The sequence below is a fragment of the Vipera ursinii genome (genome assembly GCF_947247035.1).
Source record: "Vipera ursinii genome assembly, chromosome: 2".
NCBI lineage: Eukaryota > Metazoa > Chordata > Lepidosauria > Squamata > Viperidae > Vipera > Vipera ursinii.
The window spans coordinates 236,514,616-236,539,665 of NC_139513.1; the positions used below are offsets into that span (position 1 = coordinate 236,514,616).

General features: G+C 39.1%; 1 protein-coding gene across 2 annotated transcripts in view; it reads right to left on the reverse strand.

The window, feature by feature from the left end:
* The window catches only part of SEMA4D (semaphorin 4D), a 78,071-nt gene extending 53,498 nt beyond the window's left edge, over positions 1 to 24,573 (reverse strand). For both annotated transcript variants that reach the window (XM_083353794.1, XM_083353793.1), the window contains exon 1: positions 24,495 to 24,573. The gene's annotated coding sequence lies outside the window, so the exon portion shown is untranslated. The remainder of the gene's footprint in view (positions 1 to 24,494) is intronic.
* Positions 24,574 to 25,050: the final 477 nt, after the last annotated feature.

The window sequence follows — 25,050 nt, forward strand, 5'->3', positions numbered from 1 at the left end:
CCAACACTATAGCCCACAATCTTCAGTGCTATTATTAAAAGAGAAACAAAGGGTTACATTATTTTACATTTTGTTTTTCTTGACAAAATTATTTTGCTTTGTAAACTATGAGGGAAAAAGTGTTGGCATTTCTGTTCAGAACTAAACAAATCTCCCAATTACTTTCCTTGATAGAAAGTGCACACTATTTTACTACTCATTGTGTGTTTTGGTTTGGGTGGAGGTGTCTTTTATTGCAGTGCTTTAACATTGAAGTGAGAAATTCCAAAGTTCAAACAACTGTGGAAGCCCCATCCCCCTGGCACAAAAGCCTTGTCTTCAAATCCCAAAGGCTATATGATAAATCAGAGATGGATGGATAAATTAGAGATGAAAGGATATGCAGTGAAAGAAAAACTGGTTTTCCACTATCTATTTGAAAAGTTGAGTACTCTAGGGTTGCAAAACCTCTGCTTTCTGTATTTGAGAACCTATCTTGAAAATGAGTCCTGAGTAACAAAGGAAAATTTATCAAGCAGAAATTTCTCCTCCTACTCTGAACAGTCAGAAGCTAGCATGAATCAGTTCCCAATATATATATATATATTGAGGCCTGCTCTGCCATGAAACTCGCATATGAAAATCTCATTTAATATAGGATATGTAAAAATTCAGTTCTCGAAGAGGCAAGTTTCAGTAAAATAAAGTGTCTCTTATTTGTCAGAATTATGTCAGTTGTTTTCTACTTGACCAAACATGCAGGGCATTTCTGCCATAAGCATCACACTGGGAAGCAAAACAAGAATTTAAGTGAATTTCTCTTTCTTGTGAGCCTTAGTACTGGAAATGGGCTGACTCTGGAATTTGTCAGCACAGCCATAGCCAATTATTTCCCACCAATTAGCCATTCTTCTGTCCTGATGAATTGAAATTCTTGCGGGACCCACACTTATTTTACTCCAGTGCTAATAAAAGAACCCACAAGAAAAGGATAAGGAAAAACTAAAATACTGTTCAGAATGAATAGGGAAGGGAACCCTTCATTAGTGTCCTACCTCCTACCTCCTGTATTGCTACAGACCCTGAAAAGTTTACTTCTGAACAATTTGTACAGATAGTGGAATTCTTTCCAAAAAAATGAGTAACTGAAATACACAGATAAGAAATATCCAGTGTCTAATGACCTTCCTCAAGGGCATTTCTCAACACTGACTTAAACAATTCCTCTAGGACAGTGATTCCTAGAGGGATTCTCAAACTGAGCTCGGAAGTCTACCAGATGGTCTGCTAAAATTTCCCCACTTTCACTGGCCAGAGTCAATTTGCTTCTTCAGCCCTGTCTCTGCATGCCATGATGATCAGCTGGCAAAAATATCCTTATCACACCAGTTCCTACCTAACCATCTGTCTCAACCATCATTTGCTTACATGAATGAAATTCTTAGTTAAATTTAGAATACTGATATTTTATTGTAAGATTTTGGAACTAACTATAAAAAGTAAAGAGCTTCTTGGGGGAGTCAGAATTATTTTTGGCTAAGATAAGCAATTTTATGATCTTAGAAACTGGACATTATAGGGGACTAAAGATTCTAAGTAGAAGGAAAAAAATGCAAGCCAACTTTTGGTGTTAACTGGGAGTTACAAAAAGATATCATATATCGTAACACAGCATAATACTGGAAATATTAAATGAGATCTTTGAGCAATGGAACAAAATTAGTAGCTACAATATCAACAGTGTCAGTAATAATGTCTGACTCAATGAATATATTATCTCCAAAAGATGTCAATGAGGGAATGACAGATTAGATCAAAATGATCTGACAAGGCTTAGATTAGAAAGTACTGAAAGTGGAACTACAAATGGCAGGCTAGGAAAATGATGCATTATAAAATATATAAAAGAAAATGGCTGTAATTTTAAAATTAAAGAAGAATTAAAAATGATAAAGAAAATAATCTGAAAAATGTTTTCTTACAAAAGAGGATTGTTATTAACTTTTGAAGAAGTCTGTGTGATGAGATAGAAAGAACTGAAGAAATAAAATCCTACAATATTTGAATAAACTAAAGATTAAAACAGCTAGCAATAAAAGGAAATATAAAATTGATTTGTTTAATCAAAGTTAAAATAAGATATTTATCTGCAAAGTTCTGGTAATTCTTTATACACTTTTTAATGAACCAGGGTTAAAAAGTTGTCGTTTTATGTATTTGTTGATAAATAAGATATAATATGGGTAGTCCTTAACTTATGACCACAATTTAACCCAAAATGTCTGTTAAATGAGACATTTGTTGAGTTTTGCCTCATTTTACAACCTTTCTTGCCACAGTTTTTAAGTCAATCACTGCAGTTGATAAGTTAGTAACACAGTTGTTAAATGAACCTGGCTTCCCCATTGACTTTGCATGTCAGAAGGTTGCAAAAGATCACATGACCTTGAAACAAAGCAGTGGTCAGTTTGTATCAGTTTTTACTATTTCAATTAAAATCTTAATAAAAAAATATTTATAAAAAATGGAGATTGGAAAGGCATACATAAATATAATCAAACTCATTATCTGCTGTAAAGTATGGACCAACAACCTAATGGACTAGAACAGACATGTCAAACTCATGACGTCACAAGACGTCGCGCGATGTATCAGAGCTTTTTCCCCATTGCTGGCAATGGGGTGGGCATCCGGCCCACGGGCCAGCAGTTTGACACCCCTGGTCTCAAACCTAAATGGTATGCTACAAACCACCTGGTGGTCCCAGTCATTATCGGCACACTGGGTGCCACATCAAAAAATCTTGCATGGCAACTTATAAGATCACACAGCTCTTGTAATTCTCTATCTTCTTTCTTTCTGCATACATCCATGGAGCTTTAATATTCTTATTACACAGAAATTCTCTTACTGTTTCACCTCTAACTATAGTTGGTAGGACTAAATAGATTCTTGCCCACAAGTTTAGTGTGTTGCAGCATATATACATATATATTTACTAAGTGGACAAGGCAAGAAAAAAGTTCATAAATTAAATGCATCAAGAATTCATTTTAATAGGAATTTCAGTTCCACAGCACAATTTCCCACTTAACACTGTTTATTCTCTGCTGTGCCTTCCATTCTAGGAGCCAAGCAAAGCTAAAACATCAGCTGCCATTACGATGAGTTAACTAGCAAAGCCCATTTTAAGAATGAAGTAAAAGCAATCATTGTTCACCACTTTCACGTTAGTAGCTGTTTAATTTGCAATTATGTCTGTAGTTAATGTTCCCCATCCAAGGTGGTTCATATTTTTTTAATCAAAGCATTTTATGGCTATTACAAAGGTAATAGACCTTTTTAAATAATTGCACCATTAAGTATTTTAAGGTCTCCTGAATATCTACAATATCTGATTACAGTAATTTGTGACAAAATTGATCATAAATGGTCTGAAACAGCTGCTGAAGAACTGAACTTTATAGCATGACTGCACAGGAGATGACTAAATTTGAGTAAGCTATTGCTTTTCAGATGATAAATGTACTTGTTAAGAGATTTTTTTATAATTCATCTTATAACCTATAATTTTGGATATTGTTAAGTTAAAAAGTAAGAGAAGTTGTTTCACTTTCAATTAGTGAACACAAACTGGAGATGTTTTTGTGTGTACTTGCATATATGTCTTGATTTTTCCAGATCATGGTATTTTTTTTTCTTTTTACATTGACCAAATTGCTGCATTAACAAAAATGTGAACAAGCAAAAAAGGCAAGAGCTAACAAGACTTAAATTTGGCAATTCTTTCATTGTGAAATGAAATAAATAGCTTACACAAGATCACATTCTAACCCTCTACAGTAATAATAGGATAATTATCATTTGTTAGATCCTAATATCATAGGTTTGAAATACTTTTGTGTTTGCATTGAAGGAACAGAACAGGAAAATCTTACATATTCTTCTCTATAGCTAGTATAGACGTTATATAACATGAAACAAAATTGCTTACTATATATACAATGCAGCAATCATCCACAAACGTATTTCTTCCCTGGTATGACTTGTGATTATTCAGCCACATAACCTTACTTTTTCCCCCCTGAAAACAGAAATAGGGCAAATTTGCATCGCTGTTTGGTGATAGTACTAACATCTGAAAACTTAGCTTCAAATGAATGATTAAATATGATTACTGTCTTGCATTTGCCACTGCTATTCTTCATAGGAGAGATAACAACCAGGTAACACTTTAGGTACCATTGTATCTTCAATAAGCAAAGAAAGCAAAACGGGTAAACTGAAGCAAATTAAAATAGAAATTGTTTATTTTCATTCAATTCTGTATTTAGGACAGATACAGATTTATTGCATCCAGAATATCAAATACAGAGAAAGCTTCAAATCCATCTTATTATTTGGCAATGCAGAATTACCAAGACTTTATTTGCTGGTAATTTCCTATTTCCTAATAGTCAAGACCAGAACTTCCATTGCTAAGTGATATGGTTGATAAATGAATTGCATCCAATTTTTCAATCTTTTTGCTACAGTCATTAAGTGAATCACCATGACCATTAAGCAAATTCTATAATTGTTAAGTAAATTCAGACTGCCCCATTGCTTTGCACGTCAAAGAAAGCAGTTTGGTCTAGTGGTTAAGGCACCACTAGTTAGAAAGCAACAAACTATGAGTTCAAGTCCTGCCTTAGCCATAAATGCCAACTGGGTCACCTTGGGCCAGTCACTCTCTCTCAACTCTCTCAACCCAACTCACCTCTCAGGATTATTGTTCTGGGGAAAATAGGAGGAGGAAGGGGTGTTGGATATGTTTGCTGCCTTCAGGTATTTGTAAAAATAAAAAAAGGTGGAGAATAAATAAATAATAAAAATGTCAGAAGTCTGTTGAGAAGGTCACAAATGGTAATCCTGTAATCTTACGCTGCTACTGTACACCGCCCTGAGTCCTTCGGGAGAAGGGCGGTATAGAAATATTAATAAATTAAATTAAATTAAATTACATAATATATGTTACCATCATAGATATTGATAGCCAAGTGCTCAACTTTTGATCACATGACAAGGATGTTGTAATGGCCATAAATGTGAGGAACATAAGTCATCTTTTTCAGTGCCATAACTTCAAATCATCATTAAACTCAGGACTATTTGTACAGGATAAAGCATCCTATATAACAAAATAACTCCACTCACGGAATACAATTTTACAGATTGAATTTCCAAAAATAATTGCACATAATTGTAAGAATTTTATCCTCTTGCCAGAATTAGATATTAAACTTCTGCCCATCCTCAGGCCTACAAACTTTCCTCCTGCAACATATTTGCTCTTAAATCAAGACGTACTTGCCCAGAAGCTGTGCTTACTTGCATAAATATTTAGTTGGGAACTGCACAAGTTTCAATTTCTGTTTTAAGTATTATGTTACTAATTAAAAAACTGCAGAATAGCATGAATAGGCTATGTATTTTTAGCTGAAATCCTTCCCATTTGATGCATTTGTTCATTCATCATAAAATGCAATTGATTTTTAAAGAGGTTTCAAGAAAAAAAATCTTATGTAGAAAAACCAGCTATTGTTGTCATGCACACATTTATCTGTTCCTCCAAGGTTATGTAGTCCTACATAAAATGAACCCTGCACAAAACAAAGAAGTGCCTTTTGAATAGCAACCATATAGGGTGGGATAGGGAATTCTGGTGGTTGTTAACCTAATACATCAAAAAGGAACCAGCTTAGGAAATAAAATTATACCTAAATTAGTTGATGGGAATATTAATGACAGTGTTATACAGTGGAACTCCAATTTACCAGACTTCAGCACAATGAGCTTTCCATTCAAAGCAGCCAGCTAAGCCTTCCAAAGGATGTGACTGCTTTAACACTTCCAAGAATGGTACTTTGCATTAACACCTTTTGTGAAGCACCTCTTCCAATCCTTTGCACAGCCCTGTTATATATATTAAATGATTAGGAATGGTTTATGAAATGTAGAAAAAGCTATTTGTGCTCAGTCATTATGCCTACTCACCTGTAGATAAACTGTACTGAAGGAAATCATAGACCAAACAAGGCTAAGAGCAGTTCACCTCTGAAGGAAGGGACAGTGTTTCAGGAGCCAACTCAGGAATATATCCAAATGCTTGAATTTTCAAAAGGAATGCAATCTTTTCACAACAGGCTTAATTTCAACTGACTAGAGTTTCCCCCATATTAAACTCAACATAACATGTAAGATCACATGTTAAGATGAGAATTTTAAGTGCCAAAATATATCCCTCAAAATTAGGTTTGGCTTATCCAGGAATATACACAGGTAGCTCTCGACTTATGACCAGAACTGGGACTGGAATTTCCATTGTAAATTTGACGTGGCTGTAAAGCATCATCATGACCTACATTGACCTACAGTGGCAATTCTGGCTTTCCCTAGTGCAGTGGTGAGAATTACGGGTTGTTAAATGACATTCCAGGCTTGGTCCCTCAGAGTCTTGAGCCTCAGTAAGGTAAGGGACTCTCATACGTGGATGAGCTTGGGGAAGGAGGAAAAGCATAGGAAGCAACTGGAGAAGAGAGGCAGGAGCCCCCAGTGGTTTAACTGTCAGAGGAAGAAACTTAGGAAGGCCCTGCCCTAATGGATCAAGCAGTTAAAAGTGGCAGCAGGAAGTCTGCATTTTCAGTCTTACAAGATTCTGCTAATGTAGTCTTACGATAAAGAAGAATTAGTTCACCTTATTCTGTTTTCTATCTGATTTACCTGGGAGGCTAACAAGGACTGCTTCTAACTCTCCCCCATTCCCTGCGACCTGTTTTTGCCTAATCTTTGCCTTTTTTGGCTGGCATGCACCCTGCCTTGCCAGGTGGCAAGCAGCCCCAGAATTGCATAGCTCTGCAGCTGCTTACCACACTCTCAGCAAATGCCAGCAAGCATTCTTTCGTCCAGTTGCCTTCTCTTCCCAGCCCCATGTGGCTCCCCAGGTCACCCCAGCAAGCAAGCATTCCTTTGCTAACGTTGCTGCAATATCACCAGGCAGACTTGCCCTCTGAGCAAACAGAAGAGGTGGGGCAGGCGAACAGTGGTTGCTCTCTGAAGTTGAGGGGGGCAGAAATACCAACCTCTCCCAACGCAAGAGCTTGGTGGGCTACAAAGAGAGTAGAGCAAAGGTGCTTGGCAAGACTGCTCACACAGAAGGATACTCACTCTGCTAAATGAGCTACACCTGGGCTGCTTCTATTAAAATGGTTCCAAACGAATGGGTGTAGGTTGATTAGAGGTAGTCCTTGATTGACAACCACAATTGAACCCAAATTTTCTGTTGCTTAGCGAGACAGCTGTTAAGTGAGGTTTGCCCCATTTTACACCTTTCTTGCCCTGGTTGTTAAGTGAATCACTGCAGTTGTTAAGTTAGTAACACGGATGTTAATTGAATCTGGCTTCCCCATTGACTTTGCTTGTCAGAAGGTGATAAAAAGTGATCACATGACCCAGGGGCATTTCAACCGTCATACAAACCAGTTGCCCAGCATCTGAATTTTGATAATGTGGCCATGGAGATGCTGCAAAGGTCTTAAGTGTGAAAAAGTCACTTTTTTCAATGCCATTGTAACTTCAAACAGTCACTAAATGAACTGTATTAAGTCAAGGACTACCTGTATTGTTTAAAAATACCCATATGTAGGAATAAAACTGCAAATAAACTGTCTCTCAAATTTTTAGCCAAAATATTATGAAAAATGTATAATCCATGGGTTTAGATCATAGGTCGGCAACCCGTGGCTCCGGAGCCGCATGCGGCTCTTTAAGCCGTCTCCTGCGGCTCCCGGTTGCCCGGTGCGTGTGCACCTCTCCGAACGGGAGGAGGTGTGCGCGCACCACTCCGAACGGGAGGAGGTGCGCGCGCACCACTCCAAAGGTTTGGAGAGCTGCGCGCGCACCTCTCGGAACAGGCGGAGGTGCGCACGCACCACTCCAAAGGTTTGGAGAGCTGCGCGCGCAGGTCTCCAAACGGGTACCGCCGCTGCCCGTTCCGAGAGGTGCACGCGCACCTCCGCCCAAACACCCGTTTGGAGACCTGCTGGTGTTCGGGCGGAGGTGTGGTTTGGAGACCTGCTGGTGCCAGTTTAGAAAGCTGCCACGGCCCGCAGCAGCTTTCTAAACCGGCACCAGCAGGTCTCCAAACGGGTGTTCAGGCAGAGGTGCGCGCGCACCTCTCCAAACCTTTGGAGAGGTGCGCACACACCTCCGCCCGAACACCCGTTTGGAGACCTGCTGGTGTTCGGGCGGAGGTGCGGTTTGGAGACCTGCTGGTGCCGGTTTAGAAAGCTGCCGCGGCCCGCAGCAGCTTTCTAAACCGGCACCAGCAGGTCTCCAAACGGGTGTTCAGGCGGCAGTTTGGAGGTCCCGGGGGTGGCTCCGGCGGCACCCGGGCTGAAGGCAGCGCCGCAACCCAGCGTCCGTCACCAGGGAGACCCGTCGCCGCTGGCGTGCAGGTGCGTCCACATAAAAAAAAGTGGAACCGTAAAGAAAACATTTTGCGCATGCGCAAAACATTTTTTTATGCGCATGCGCGTGCGTGGATGCACGCGACTCCCACTTTTTTAATGTGTGATTGAACCGGTTCCCAGTGGCTCTTTTGCTTTTTCAGGTTGCCGACCCCTGGTTTAGATAAACCAAATGTAAAAATTAAAATGTACAAAAATTTAAAGGGTTGACTTATTTGTTGGTGGCACATTTACATAATATTTTTGTTTAAAAAAAAAAGGTGATGGTCAGATTATCCACAGATGGGCTTATCTGTAAGTATATACACCAATTGATAAACAAGAGTTGTGGGGTTTTTTTATACCCTCTTGTCCTACTCAGCACTGTTTACAAAACAATGAATTTGTTTTTAACCTGCTGCTGTACATAAATCTGGAATTCCCAATACTTTCAAGCATATCAGGCATACTCTCTGAGAATTTAAGGGCAGCCCATAATGGTGATAAAATCCTATGATGGACAAGGCTACTTTACAACTACGCATAAAACATCACAACATCTTATGATACTGTTGATCAGAAACGATGAATGTTGAAGATCAAATTATCAAATAGTAATAGCTGTTTCTGGTAATTTCACACACAGAGACACAGACACATACTGAAAGTGCTGTGCGTATTATCACTCATGAAGAAAAATAAACTGCTAATTATTTTGGCAACTACATACCCACAAGGATTCAAAGGAAAATCCATTTGAATATGAATGACTGAAAGCCTGGAACTACTTAAATGGAATAGCATAATTACTGTCTTCAAAAGAAACTCTATTTTCTCAAGGCTCCATTATAAGAATTAAAATAAAAGCTCTAGGTTTATTATAAAAGCAGGAATTATTATACCTTTACTATGCAATGTTCAGCAAGTCTAAAACATCCAAGTCAATGCAATTTCAAATGACAATTTAAGCATTTCTAGCCCTTTCTCACATACTTTGCTTCCTGTTGATGCCTCTTCACTGGAATGGCACAGGCATACACCCAAGAGCTAAATGCTACTCACTGCACTGCTTTTGAATTTGAAATCACTGCCAAATTAAAAGTTCTGGGAAAGGTTCAGTATTTGAGAGAGCAGCTGAGCAAGAGAATTTATATAGTGGTGCTGTAAAGCCTTTTGAATTGTCTATTTCTACATAAATATGACCTAAAATATTATCTGTTCTTCATACAAGTCCTAAAATTGGTAAAGAAGACCCAATGTAACAAATATGCCAAAAACAGTATACCTGTTCAATGACCTTTTGAGGAAAACGAGCAAAGCTACTCTTTTCCATGTAGCAAAATGTATGTCAACCTTTGCTTTTGATCTGTCCTCCATATCAGCTTAAGGAATTTTAGCCCATTCTGTCTTAGAATTCCACTTCAGTTCAGGGATGTTGGTGAGCTTCTTTGCATGAACTGCTTGTTTCAGGTACTTAAACAACATTCTCTAGGAGAGTGGTCCCCAATCCATTTGGAACCGGGCCGTGCAAGTGGTGGGCGAGGGTGCACATGCAGCTCTACTTGCACGTGTGGTTGGGTGCTCATGTGCAAAGCATCATTTGCACTTGTGCTCGAAGCTCCATTTACACAAGTGGCCTGCGTGCGCGTCCACTTGTGCAAATGGAGCTGTGCACACGTGCATATGTGCCTACCACTAACACAGAACCATGCCCTCTCCCCACCGCCAGTCCGCCAAGCCGGAAAGGTTGGGGACCACTTCTCTAGGATGAAGGTCAGGACTCGGCCATTCCAAAACATTTTCTTCTGCTTTAACCATTCTTTGGTCATACAACTTATGTGTTTTGGAATGTTCACTCATTTCTCTCAAGCTTCAGGTTCACAGATAAGATACCCTGATTTTGCCCTATTTTCCTGTAGAAATGCTGGTACAATTCAGAATTATTAGTTCCAATAATGATAGCAAGTTGTACAAAGACAGCAAAGCAGGCCCAAATCATAATATTGCCACCATGTTATAGATGGGATAACGTTCTTATGCTGGAATGCAATCTTTGCCTTTTGCTAAACAATGGTTTTCATTCAAACATGAATGTTCCATTTTTGTCTCATCTATCCACAAAACTTTCTTTCAATAGCCTTCTGCCTTATCAACATGGTTTTTCATAAACCATAGACAAGGAGCAATGTTCTTTTGGGAGAGTGGTGGCTTCCTCTTTGTAATCCTGCCATGCACATCATTGTTATTCAGTGTTCTTCTGATGGTGATCTCATAAACACTGGCACTGCAAGAGAGGCCTTAAGTTTCATAGTAGTTACTCTGGGGCTTTTTGAGACTTCCCAGAATATTACATGCCTTGCTTGTGGTGTGTGATCTTGATTGACTACTTCTACCTAGGTAGTACAACAATAATGTTGAATTGTTTCCATTTGTACATGATCTGCCTGACAGTGAATTGATGGCATCCAAATACTTCTGACGTAGTTTTATAGCTTTTTCCAATCTGGTGAGCATCAAGAATAAATCTTCTTTAGGACTTCTCACACTTACCACTCCAGTGATCTGACCTAACTTTCCCTTCAAAGGAACCAATAATCTACAGGTTCACATACTTTTGCCACAACAAATATGTAGCTTTGGATTATTTTCATCAATAAATAAATGGACAAGATGTATGTTGCGAAGAGATCATAATTATTTGGATCATATTTATATATTTACTTATATTTATTTTTTTCTTTTTACAACCCTGTAGTCCAGACATGTCAAACACAAGGCCCGGGGGCCAGATCCGGCCCGCAAAGTGGTTTCATGTGGCCCGCGAAGCCATCCTGGAAACAGTGAGGGAACGACCTCAACTGCCTTGGCCCTGGCCCAGAGACCCTCCTTCTGTCAGAGACCCTCAGATCTGCCCCACTCCTGCCCAGGCTCCAATAGGTACCCTTGATGCGAACGATGTAGAGCTGGCCACGCCCACCCAGTAGACCATACGCACTCTAGCCATGCCCACCCAGTAGGCCACGTCCACCCTGGCCATACCCACCCGGCCCCTTGAGGGCAACCGCAATGCTGGTGCAGCCCTCAATGAAATTGACTTTGACACCCCTGCTGTAGTCCCTTGATACGGGGTAAAGTCCCAGTGACTGGGTGGAGCTGAGCGTTTATTGGTTGAATGCCCTTCCTAATGCCTACATGGAATTCACAGCAATTTTTTTAGCCCCCTAGGAGAGAAACATCTGCTGCTATCTAGGATTGAACTCTCAATGGTCAAGAGTTCACAAAATTTTAAGCACATCTCTCTCTTTCTCTCTATGCCCATGCCCATGCAAAACAAACATCAGATGGAAGAGAACAAACATCCACATTTTCATTTACTGTCATCCTGATATGCCTTTATTACTAACCTGTGATATAATTATCACATGGGGAGAAACAGACTTCGTCTCAATCCTGACAAGACTGAGTGGCTGTTCATACCGGCATCTCGGGCTGACCAGCCTTCTCCATCATTAAAAATAGGGGATGAGGTATTACCCCCCGTTGATAGGGCTCGCAACTTGGGAGTCCTCCTGGATTCACGGCTCAGTTTGGAAGATCATATAGGAGCTGTGACCAGGGGGGCTTTTGCCCAGATTCGCCTGGTGCGCCAGTTGTGTCCCTATCTGGACCGAGATGCTCTACATACAGTCACTCATGCGCTCGTGACCTCCCGGTTAGACTACTGCAACGCTCTCTACATGGGGCTGCCCTTGAGGACCACCCGAAGGCTTCAACTGGTGCAGAATTCAGCCGCGCGAGTTTTGATGGGAGCTTCCCGATACTCCCATGTAACACCTCTTCTCCGTGAGCTGCATTGGCTTCCGGTTGCCCTCCGGGTGAGATTCAAGGTGCTGGTAATGACCTATAAAGCCCTAAATGGCTTGGGTCCGGAATATCTAAGGGAACACCTGCTGCCGGCATCATCTTCCCATCATCCTGTGCGCCCCCACAGGGAGGGCCTTCTCAGGGTACCGCCGGTTAATGAATGCCGGCGGGTTATTCCCAGGGGAAGGGTGTTCTCTGTGGGTGCGCCTGCCCTATGGAACCAACTACCCACAGAACATAGGACTGCCCCCGACCTTCGCTCATTTCGCCGGGACCTGAAAACTTGGCTCTTCGATCTATTTGGTCCAGACTGTGGGGTTGTTAATTTAACTGGGTTTTAGATTTACTCTTGGGGCTTGAATTTAATTTGTTTTAATTGTTTTTATTTTTTGTATTCATGGTTTTAACTGCCCTGTAAACCGCCCTGAGTCTTATGGGAATAGGGCAGTATACAAATCCAATAAAATAAAATAAATAAATAAATAAAATAAATAATAACTTCTGAATTATCTTCTATCCCTTCCTATCCATCCAATTTTTTATTCCATATTTGTTGTATAGTATTCAGCTTATTAAACAATAATACAACAGTGTAGGTGTGTAAAAGTGCAAGTGTGGTTTTTGTTGGTATTTATTGTCAAGAAAGAGATAATAAAATGATTTGTTGATGTGAAACCCTTTTACTTTATCCATTTGGATTACCTGAACTCGCTCTCTTAACCCAAGAAGCAAAATGTTATTCTCGGGAGACTTCAATATAACTTAAACTTTAAAAGAGAACCTTGAGCAAGACTATGAGCGAGAAACTTTTATCCTTACTGACTGTTCTTCATCTAATATTTCAGCCTTTGGATACTTACATGTACACATATCACACAAAATGTTGGTCTTTCTCACCACTGAGCTGCAAATTATTTTTTATGCATTTGGGAACAATTTCTTGGTACTGAAAGACCAAGTAAGCAATCAGAATACACTGGTTTAAAGTCTTCTGATATTGTTCTACCCTCAGAAAATGCCGGGGGTTTAATTATGAGAAGTTTCAGATGCAGAATCATGTAGTATAAAAATAAGTTATCCTTCAAAATATAAAACGGAGGTAGTTTGGCATGGGATAACGTGCCTAAACAACAATTTGGAATGCTTTATAGCTGTTCAAGCTAGCTATTCATAAGACCAATGTTCCTTCATGAATTAATGTTACCTATTCAAAATAAGCAGTGATATTAATCATAATACCTCAGAAAGAACTATTGGGTTTTTAAATCCATTGTACAGGGATTAAAAACAGGTCACTTTGAACTTTATGTTAATAAGTGGGTATAAGAAGTACTGCATTTTTATGCCATGCTACCCATTTCCCATTCAGAAAACCAGGTGCAAATCTTTCATAATACGCACTTTGGATTTGGTATCAAATTATGGGAGAACATTCCTATGTGAGAATTATAGTAATAGAACCTCTGCTTGTTGAAATTTCTCAGTGGGCATTACGTTCAAGTTCTGCCAAGCACAAAATGACCTCTCCTCCACCACTGCTCAGCAATACTGAATAACAGTGAGAGGAGACATTATTACAAGCTAATAATTAACTATGAAAAAGAGTCATATTTTTAAAAAGAATACATTTTCATGTCTCAGAAAGAACAGTGACCATGATGTTGTAAATTAATGTGTAAACCAACATGTCAAGCAAAATGTAAAATAAAATTAAGAGATTAACCCAGAACAATATTGATAGCTTGGACTGAAGCATCCACCAGTTGGGGCAAATACTAAGTCCATTCTTCTCTCCCACATAAATTTCTGAATTCCACGTGAATATACAAAAGCAAAGAATTCACAGATTAAGTTACTGGTACAGCCTCATATTTCAAGGTATATAGTCTTGCATTGTGTTAATTTTTCCTGAGAACAAGCCCAGTAAAGAATGCACAATAACTTGATTATTCCTGTTCAAGCGTATCAATCACTCTGACCTTCCCACTTAAGAACATCTTGGCATTTTATACCATTAATTGAGTTCTCCATTTTGTTTCAATTAAAGTAGTCTTGTGCACCTTGTTACCCACTATACTGAAAAGTACCTGCCACAGATGTTCTGACACCTGGAAGGTCTTGGCAGTTCCCAAGTATTTGCAAATTTCAGTCTAGCAGGAAACCCAGGTAGCTTGTAAAATCTTTGGCAAGATTCCAATTTACTAAACCACCACACTAGATTACGCAATTATGGAAAGGATTTAGAAACAGAAAAATGAAAACCTCTACGTGTAGTTTGTTATCTGGCTATTTATGTTATGGAATTTAAAATATTTAAGGATCTTGAAGCACAGAATTCTTGTGCTGGCACAGATGCACAGATCACTTGACTTTTCACCATCCTTCCCCTTCACATTTCTATATCTGATTCAAACACAATTTAGAATCTGATGGGATGTTGTTGATGAATATATTGCAACATCAGCTAAAGTCTGCCAGTTTACTCCCCCCTCCTTTATCTAATATTAGTACAAAATCCACCCACACAAAAATAGATATTGCTTCTTCATGAACTGATTTTCAAAAACAAGGAGAAGGATCCAGGGAACAACAGGCCCATTACTTGATATCTCAACTAAGCACATTTTTTGAACAGATTATCAAGCATCATCTCTGTGGATGAACTTGGATTGGCCTGCAACAATTAACAGGAACAAGAAGAGGTCGCTCATAAACATATGCCAGGCTAACCCTAACTGCACCTTTGACTGAGTTAGCTTAGCAGATCAGGGGACTACTGTAGGTTGGTCTGAAACAAAGCCTTTTTTATTGAATACCATTTGATACTATCCTTAAAATGTTAAGATATGGATGAAATATCCCTGTTAATATTAGTTAGAGGGATTTATAATTAGTTGAACAACTACACCCTCTCAGCTTGGATGGATATATTGAGCAGTAGCTTAGATGGGAATACTGGGTGGTTTTTCTGCTAGGAACTGTGCTGCTCAATATTCTTATCAATAGCCTGGCCAAAGAAGTTGAAGGACACCTATAAATTCTGCATAGAATTCAAAATTTTGAGGAGTGGCTAACATTACATAAAACAGAGAATATTCAGAAAGATGTAGTGAGGTTTGAGCAATGGACTGAATCAAGCAAGATGGAATTTAACAAGAAATGCAAAGTTCTGCATCTAGGTAAGAAAAATATAAGGTACAAGGATAGAATGGGGGAAGACGTGACTTGGCAGTTATATATGGGGAAAGCATCTGAATATCCATGTTTATCACCTGATCAGTGATACAGTGCAGGTGCTCCAAAGTCAAGTGCTATGTTGGGAAGCACTTAACATGAGCATAGAGGTAGATCATGAGAACAAACTGTTAATTTCTATACTATTCTGTTCAGGCTCCATTTTGCACAGTGTCTCCACTGTGGGGTTGGGGGGGAGTGTTGACATACAGAAGACACAATGGATTTATTCACTATTGCTCATTCTAACACTGTTCCCATCATGATCAATCAGATGTATACTAAAAGTGCACAGGAACACAATCACACCTTTTTTAGGGGAATCCCAACAATTACCAGAGAAAGAGATTGCTTCTGATCTGGGAAATTATAGTCATCATAATGAGTAGCCACAGACAGCTTTATCTTATATGAATGTGTGTCATTCCCTTACTACAGGGGTCTTCAAACTTGGCCCTTTTATGACTTGTAGACTTCAACTCCCAGAATTCCTCAGTCAGCCACGCTGGCTAAGGAATTCTGGGAGTTGAAGTCCACAAGTCATAAAAGGGCCAAGTTTGAAGACCCCTGCCTTACTACATTGTTTAACTATATAAGGTGTGAAAAAATCCTGTCTTTCTTTTGCAATAAATACCTCATAATTTAGCCTGACTGGATGACTTTGGCTTCTAGTTTATAAGACAGATTCCTCCTGGTTATCTCTTGCCTTATCATTTACCTTCAACTAAAAAAACCACAACCCCAAATATTACAATCTTTTTTCATAGGAAATGATTCAGATTCTCCTTTCGTCTATAAACTCTGGCACAGAGATAAATCTAAAGGGCATGCTACATATTTTTGGCATAGATTAGAAACTTCATTATTTTATCCTGGCCTTTAAGATTTGAAAATCAAGGAAAATAAGGTCTTAGCCTGGCACTGAAATAACAGCAAACCAAGCCTCAAATGAGCCTTCCTGGAGCAAGTAATCTAAAAAATAGGAAGCAAGGGCACCTCTGGGAGAGACCTACTACACTCCTGAACAGGGATTCTGATGGGGATCCAACAGCCAAAAAGGCTGATGTGGAAGCAGACTTTCCGTTGAGTAACTGATCTCTCAAGTTGAACAAATAGCTTTAAAGGCAAGCACTGGCAATGGAAATTGTGTTAGGAACTGTATAATTAATTAGCCTTGGGCATCAGATGAAATGATTGTAATTAAATTTATTAATGACATTAGAGGTTCTAATACAAAATGCTGCCCTGTTTTTCTGCAGGAAGAAAAAGACAGATGGATGTAAAAACACAGGCAGGTTATAACTGAAAGCAAATAAATAAATAATATGGAGGCAGGGTATCAAGAGCCCCTTTTTCCCCAGAGACACCTCTGGATATCTTCTCTTGTTATAGAGATGACTGTATCTGGGAAAGAAAACTGGAAAAGCATACCTATCCTATAAGGAGAAGATGCTCTTCAAAATCAGAATATAAAAGACTTGTGGATTATTTATTTTCAGAATAATATTTTTTTTACAAATTACATCTAGGTATTTCATGTCTGGAAAGCCAAAAACAATGCTCTGAAAATAGTTTGACTAATCTCACTAATTTCAAAATGCTACATCAGGGGTCTTCAAACTTGGCCCTTTTATGACTTGTGGACTTCAACTCCCAGAATTCCTCAGCCACCATGCCTGGGAGTTGAAGTCCACAAGTCATAAAAGGACCAAGTTTGAAGACCCCTGTGCTACACAAATCCAAACAATTTAAAATTTACGAATCCATCTTTCAGAAATGTATTTCCTTACCAAAACATGTTTTCCAAACAACTGAAAATGCTATTTTCCTCAATATCAAATAATTAACGTAGGGAGCCAAAAGGACAGAATAAATATACTACCGTTATAAATTATCATACACAAATTTTCTCTTCTATAATTTTCAAATTTACTGGAATTCACCAACCTAACTGGCAATCAATGAAATGCCATTTAAAAAGGGGGATGGGTGGGTGCCTAAAGAAGCAATATTTCTCTCCATTCTAATTGTGAACAAGTCTGCTTCCCACACAAACTGGGCTATGACACTAATCCAACCAAGCAAAACAAAAACCAGCTAAATTCAGGCTTCAATTTATCCTAGCACTTGTTGCTAGGAAACCTTTCATCCTCAAGGTCATTTTGTTGATTATCATTTATTAGGCACATGTTTAAATCATTTTAAAAGACAAGCTTCATTTAGTTTTCTGCACCAAGTGAGTATGCACACATACATGCACCCTCTTGGACCTTTTTTTCACCATTAGATTACAAGTGCAGCTTTGGGGCATGCTAAGAAATGTTTGCATTAATGTTTGTGTAGTGATGAAACATTCCTTCCAGAAGGCTATTGGGCATTGCATACTTTGTACACAGTGTAAGTATTTGTTATAATTAACATTCATTCTTTGCAGGAATGGCTTTGCTAATGCTTTACTCCTTACTACAGAGGGAGAATTTTTAATTTTGACCTGCATCATTTGAAACCTCAGCATCAGGATAAACTGACTATGAACTATTGTGCACCTACACTGAAAATTATCTGATTTTCATGTTTTCTAGTATGTCTTTTGTAAGATCGGAAGGAAGGACATTTGTTAATGGGACTTGACACTGATTTTAAAAACAAAAAGTACAGGACCTGGAAGCTTACTGAACAAAACCATCTACTTACACTGATGAAGCTCTATGGTTAAACTACATACTATTTCGACCCCAAACCACCCCAGTGATGCCCTCGACGTGATGTCCCATTGCCTGGAAGCAGTTCGGGTCTGGATGGGGAGGAACAGACTTCAACTCAACCCCGACAAGACTGAGTGGCTGTGCATACCGGCATACCGGGATATTCAGAATATCCCATCTCTTTCTATGGGGGGGGTGAGCTATTACCCACCGTAGATAGGGCTCGCAACTTGGGAGTCCTCCTAGATTCATGGCTTACTTTGGAAGATCACATAGTGGCTGTGACTAGGGGGGCCTTCTCCCAGGTTCGCCTGGTGCGCCAGTTGTGGCCCTATCTAGACCGGGATGCCCTGCATACGGTCACTCATGCGCTCGTGACCTCTCGTTTAGACTACTGCAACGCTCTCTACATGGGGCTGCCCTTGAAGACCACTCGGAGGCTCCAACTGGTACAGAATGCAGCCGCGAGAGTTGTGTTGGGAGTCTCCCGATACTCCCATGTTACACCTCTGCTCCGTGAGCTGCATTGGCTCCCAGTTGTCTTCTGGGTGAGGTTCAAGGTGCTGGTATTGACCTACAAAGCCCTACATGGCATGGGTCCGGAATACCTTGGGGAGCACCTGCGGCCGGCATCAACTTCCCTCCGCCCAATACGCTCCCACAGAGAGGGTCTCCTCAGGGTGCCACCGGTCAAAGAATGCCGACTGGTGGCCCCCAGGGGGAGGGCGTTCTCTGTGGGCGCGCCGGATTTATGGAACCGTCTTCCGGTTGAGCTCTGGATGGCACCCGACCTTCGCTCCTTCCGACGCGATCTAAAGACGTATCTCTTTGAACAAGCTGGCCTGGCCTGATGGGATGGGGTTGGGTTTTTATTACTTTTAAATGTGTTTTAATCTATTTAAGAGTTCTGGGCACTTTGTTTAATCTTTTTTAATTTTTGTATTCTGTCTTTTTAACATGTATTGCCCTGTTCACCGCCCTGAGTCCTTCGGGAGAAGGGTGGTATACAAATAAAATTAATAATAATAATAATAATAGACAGTTACTGTTGTCTAAACTTTGCACTGAAATTCCTTTATCAAACACTAACACTCTTTCTCCAATTCATAAATGCAAGATTCACAGCAAAAAGGAGATAGTACATGTGCAAAATGTGTTTCTATACAGGTAGTCCTCAACTAACAACCATTCATTTAGTGACCATTCAGTTACAGCAGCACTGAAAAAAGCAACCTATGACCTTTTTTCATACTTACAATGCAGCATTCCCATAGTCCAGACATGTCAAACTGCCGGCCCGCGGGCCGGATGCATCATACTAAAACCGTGCCCACCCCATTGCTGGCAATGAGGAAGAAGTTGCGATACGTCGCTCAACGTCACGTGATGTTGCGAGTTTGACATGCCTGCCAGTCACACAATCAAAACTCAGATGCTTGACAGCTGGAATGTATTTATAGCAGAAATGTATTTATAACTGCAGCGATGCACTTCACAACTGTGGTAAGAAAGGTTGTAAAAAGGGTCAAAACTCTCTTAACTGTCTTACTTAACAGCAGAAAGTTTAGGCTCAAGCATGATCATCAGTCGAGAACTACATTTATAGATCCCAGAACTCTGAAACAACTTAAAAATTAGCCTTGAACCAATAAAACTCATAATCACTTGATTATCGGAATCATAATTAACCAGAGTTGTTACAAAGAAAAGAAGGCATCTTCTTCCAGAGATTTAGAGTACGAATATTACTACCTTCTCTATCTTTGAATCTCTTTTGCCTAAACTTGTACTACATTCTTTAGAAGGATGCCAGAAACAAATATGGAATTTTCCATGTGTTAAAAAATTACTTACTTTTTCCAAGAAAGCGTATCTTTGTATTAATACAAACAGATGGAAATCACACATTATGCTAACCTATTTAGTTCTGTTTAGCTTTAGGTTAGCATCTTGTGGAAATCCAACTATTGTATGTCAATCACAATTTATGTACTAACCAATATGTGACTCCAATCTAGTGTAACTTATTCAACAATGTTTTAATACAATATATAAACAAAAAGATATTTCTCAATGAGGCATTTTCTTGAAAAATGAAATCAACATACCTGGTAACTGAAAAGACGCAAAAGAAAATTAAGCATTATGAAACCAGAGGGGCTGGGAACATTACTTGACACAGTTCCAATTGGTAAAATGTGAAATATGACTAGGGGAGACTTAATTCTAATTTGCAAATATAACTATGCAGATAGTCCTTGTTTAGAGACTGCCTTGGGCAGTAATTGTTTGTAGTGATGACAGTGATGAAAAAGTAACTTTGTGACCAACATCTGCATTTCTGATCTTTGCCAATACCTCTCATTCATTTTCCTTCACCATTACAGTAAGTTAGTATACATTCTCCTGTTCCTGACCCATTTTTTCCTTCCCCTCCTAGCAGAACAGAGATGTATAATTAAGCTATCAGTTCCTGAGTTGCTCTTCTTTGCCGCATAGTCTTCCCTAAAAAGTGCTAATGGCAAGGTAACAGGCTCAGCTGTGACCTTAATTAACCAGCTTGCAGCAGCTGCCTGAAATTGACAAGACCCTACAGTTTTACATTAAAGCTTCTTTGCCTCATAAGCAGTTCCAATTTGTTTTTAAAAGCCAGTACTATCACTTTGCTAAAAATGTGTATTCCACATTGTGGGCTGCCTTACTCTCTTGTAATCCTTTCTTCTCCAATGATTTTTCCCTTAATAATCACTTTATTTCACAAGTGAGTTGCTGGTCCCAATTGTAGTCACTAAATAGGGATTACCAGTACTTGCAAGAAGGTTCTATCTGGATAGACACAGGAAATTTCACCATGCAAATTTATTTTCCATAAAGCAGTTAATTTGTATTTGATGTATTTATCCATGTAGCACAATAAAGGCCAATTATAAGCAGCAGTTGCATCTTCAAATTAAAAGGAAAATGCTTTAAACCTAATAGCCTGCTATAAAATTATGCTGCCATATAGGCTGCCTCCAAGTGTAAATTGGTCTTAAGTAAGGTTCATTGAAATTACTGTAACACTCTTAACATCGTGGAATTGCTTTTATCTCCAAATAATATATTTGTTCAAGAAGTCAACAATTATAGATTAAATCAATCTGGAAAAGGAGATTGTGTCTCAAATACCAAGTCAGCAATATCAGGAATTAAAAGTGAATACTTTTTAAACTATTTTAAATTCTCAGCACTAGAAAAAAAAATTACAGCTATCAAAATCTGGGCAACTAACATAAATTAAATGATGAAAGGGACATTTTGTAATAAACTGATCATAGTATATCCTTCAAATAGGAGGTCATTTTTTTCTGCTCATATTGGACATTTTATTGATTCTAATTAAGTACAGACTCCCACAGTAACAGACGTTAATGCAATGTCTGGATCAAAGGATATATAGAAAGTAGGCACAAACTGCAAATTCATCATTTTAAAGAGCAGATCTTTGTTTTTCAAAATGTATCCAGAAATATCATTTAAGAGCACACACACTTTCTGAAAGATTTCACTAAGTGCAGATTTATTATCACTAAAAGCTAAGTAATATTAGGTAAAGGTGGCTCAGTGGGTTAGGACGCTGAGCTTGTCGATCAGAAGGTCGGCAGTTTGGCGGGTTGAATCCCGAGTGCCGCATAACAGAGTGAGTGCCTGTTACTCGTCCCAGCTTCTGCCCACCTAGCAGTTCGAAAGCACGTCAAAATGCAAGTAGAAAAATAGGGACCACTGGTAACAGCGTTCCGTGCGCCTTTGGTGTCTAGTCATGCTGGCCACATGACCACGGAGACGTCCTCGGACAAGCGCTGGCTCTTCAGCTTTGAAACGGAGATGAGCACCGGCCCCTAGAGTCGGAAACGACTAGCACGCATGTGTGGGGGAACCTTTACCTAAAGGTTACATCTTAGTATCATATTTTATTCCATTTAACATGTTTATAGGTAGTAATAATAAAAAAAATGTACAGCCAATATCGTGTTAATGCAAAATTGTGTACTGTTCGCCTAAAGAAGCAAAGGGACTAGTATTGCCAAAAATCAAAGGCTCACATTTTTCATTTCATTCTAGTTCCATGAAGTTGTGACTGGCAAACCATCTCATTGGCTGTTTCAGGAATGTATAGAGGTTCTTTTTCCAACTTGATTCCCACCCAAGTACGTCAGAACTTCATCTCCCAACTTCATCTCCAGCCAGCGTACTCCAAATGGAAGGTGGCCAAGATAAGATACTTTTCCACAGCATAAGTTAGTTTTTTTCCCAAGCTATATTTTAGCAGTTTGATTAATCTCTTTTCTCAGAAGGGTGGAATGATCAAAATACAGATTACTAGCAGCTAAGTTCTGAATCATGCCAAGAATAGGAAGCCTTAAACAAGGATCTGAAATATAACAAACTCCTATCTATTTTATCTATCCCCCCTTCCATCCATCCATCCATCCATCCATCCACTGCCCATCCTGCTTCTGCCAACCTTGGTGGCTTGCAACATTAAAAGCTATAAAATGGTAACACGTAACTATTTCTAAAAACAATAAACACAGAATTACAATCAAAAGTAACTAAACATGGTATGTTGAACATATATAAACATTGGAAAACACAGCAATTATATAGTTTGCAGTTTATAAGTGGTTTGCTGGCCACTGTTGGCTACTTTTTATTTCTTTTTGTATCTTAAGAATGATATCAGATTTGAAGCCAAGCAAATTACAAATTATGTTCCCCATTCACATTACACTAAAGCATATCTGCAATCACAAAGTCAACAAAATTGTAGTTATTGCTCTAGATCAAACCATTGCTTATTTATCCACTATGCCAAGCTAAAAATAAAACCAACTCCATTATGGCTGAGTAAGATGTTAAATCAATAACAATAATTCACAGGGAGTCCATGTAATGGAATTGAGGAAAAACAGAAAGGCTATTCATCTTGCTCTTAATACTCTATAGTAATTTCATACTGTGTTTCCCTGAAAGTAAGGCCTATCCCAAAAGTAAGCCCTAGTTTTGGGGTGAGGCACACACTTAAAAATCAAACTAGGGGGTAGGGGTATGGATCTGCCCCATGCGCCCCACACTTGCTTACCTTACAGCCAGGCGTCTCCTCCCCGGCCTACTTCTTCTGCACCTAGGCCTGCATTTCTCAGTCACAGGCCTTTCTGGAAGGCCTGTGCAGCCAAGAACCGAGCTATGGATTCAATCCATAGGTCGGTTCTGCAAGACCTCTGCAGCCAAGGACCGAGCTATGGATTCAATCCATAGCTCGGTATTCAGCTGCAGAGGCCTTCCAGAAAGGCTTGCTTGCAAAATTCAGATTGGAATGCAACTACAGAATGAAGCGGTTCCTTCAACCCCAGAAGAAGTGGACCTGCTGGGCAGGGGTGTCAGTGCCAGAGGTAAGACATCCCCTGAAAATAAGACCTGATGCCTCTTTCAGAGGCAAAATTTAATTTAATAAAATAAAATAATATAAGACCAGGTCTTATTTTGGGGAAAACATGGTAGGAGAACTAGTCATCTGCAGAACACCAGATGATTAGCAACAGCAAGACTTCTTGGTTGTTGTGTAGTCACATTGGCTGTAGATGGTCTAGAGAACTGAATTTCAAGCTTTACATGTGAAATTTAAATTAATAATCTATAGTTACATTTCATCTAAATATATTACAGTCTCAGATTTTTGTCCAGCACAAAAAGAAAAGAAGCAGTGGTTGTGTTTTGTTGGCTGAAGAAAGTACTAAAATAGGGGTTTTTTTAACTTTTCCAAAAACAAAAAGAAGGAAAGGATATAGAACAATAAAGAAAGAAGGTAACAAAAATTCTTAAAATCAGGTTGTTTGGAGAGCCTAAGGATACTCATTTTGTTAATTAAAGCTATTTAACTATATGTGGTAACAAGCTTCAATGAAGTTGATTGCCATTCTAAAAGCTTTATGTTTCTTCAATTTAAATGAAAACAGTCTTTGAATAAACTGGTATTTTCCTTTGTTTTCAAATATATTAAATAAAGAATAGAAAGTCAATTTATTCAACCATCTTCTACTACGTTAGTTTCTTTCAACATTTTCTGCTCCCTCATCACATCTGTGTTTTCAGAATCATAACTGCCCTTCCCTCTCCACAGAATGAAGATAGAGGTCACAAGCAGTATATTATGGTCTGATATATTTATATATTAAATGTAACTTACTGGCAACAAAAGCCTTGTAGCTGCTGAGGGAATCTTCACACATGGTATCCACAGAAGCCACAAGGAGGAAAACAATCCTACAATAGGTTCAGAGAAAGAAAGTCTTGTTAGTAATGGCATTCCAGTGAAGATGCCTTCTCAAAAAGACTAAGCCCAAGAGAAATTTGGAATGCTAAGTGCATCATTCTTATAACATTACTAGGTATCTTGTTCTTGCAGCATTATTAAAAACTACAATCATGCAGCAAAAGCCTCTCATAGATCACCTACATCTATTGTACAATATATTTATTCCTCTATTTCTCTAGAGCAGGCCTGGGCATTTTACTGTCTTCCCAGGTGGCATGAGACTCTTTGGCTGTCCCTGAGGTCAACTGGAAATTAGAAATCAAATGTAAATAAGATGTTACCTGTACTCTTACCACTAGCAACTAATCAAAACCATATAATTTACCGCTCTTTATAAAGCAATAAAATTAATACTGAGCAGAATTAAGTTCAGTCTATTGATTCGGCCCTCCACAACAGCCCCTTGGTAAAATTAATTGCTCTAAAG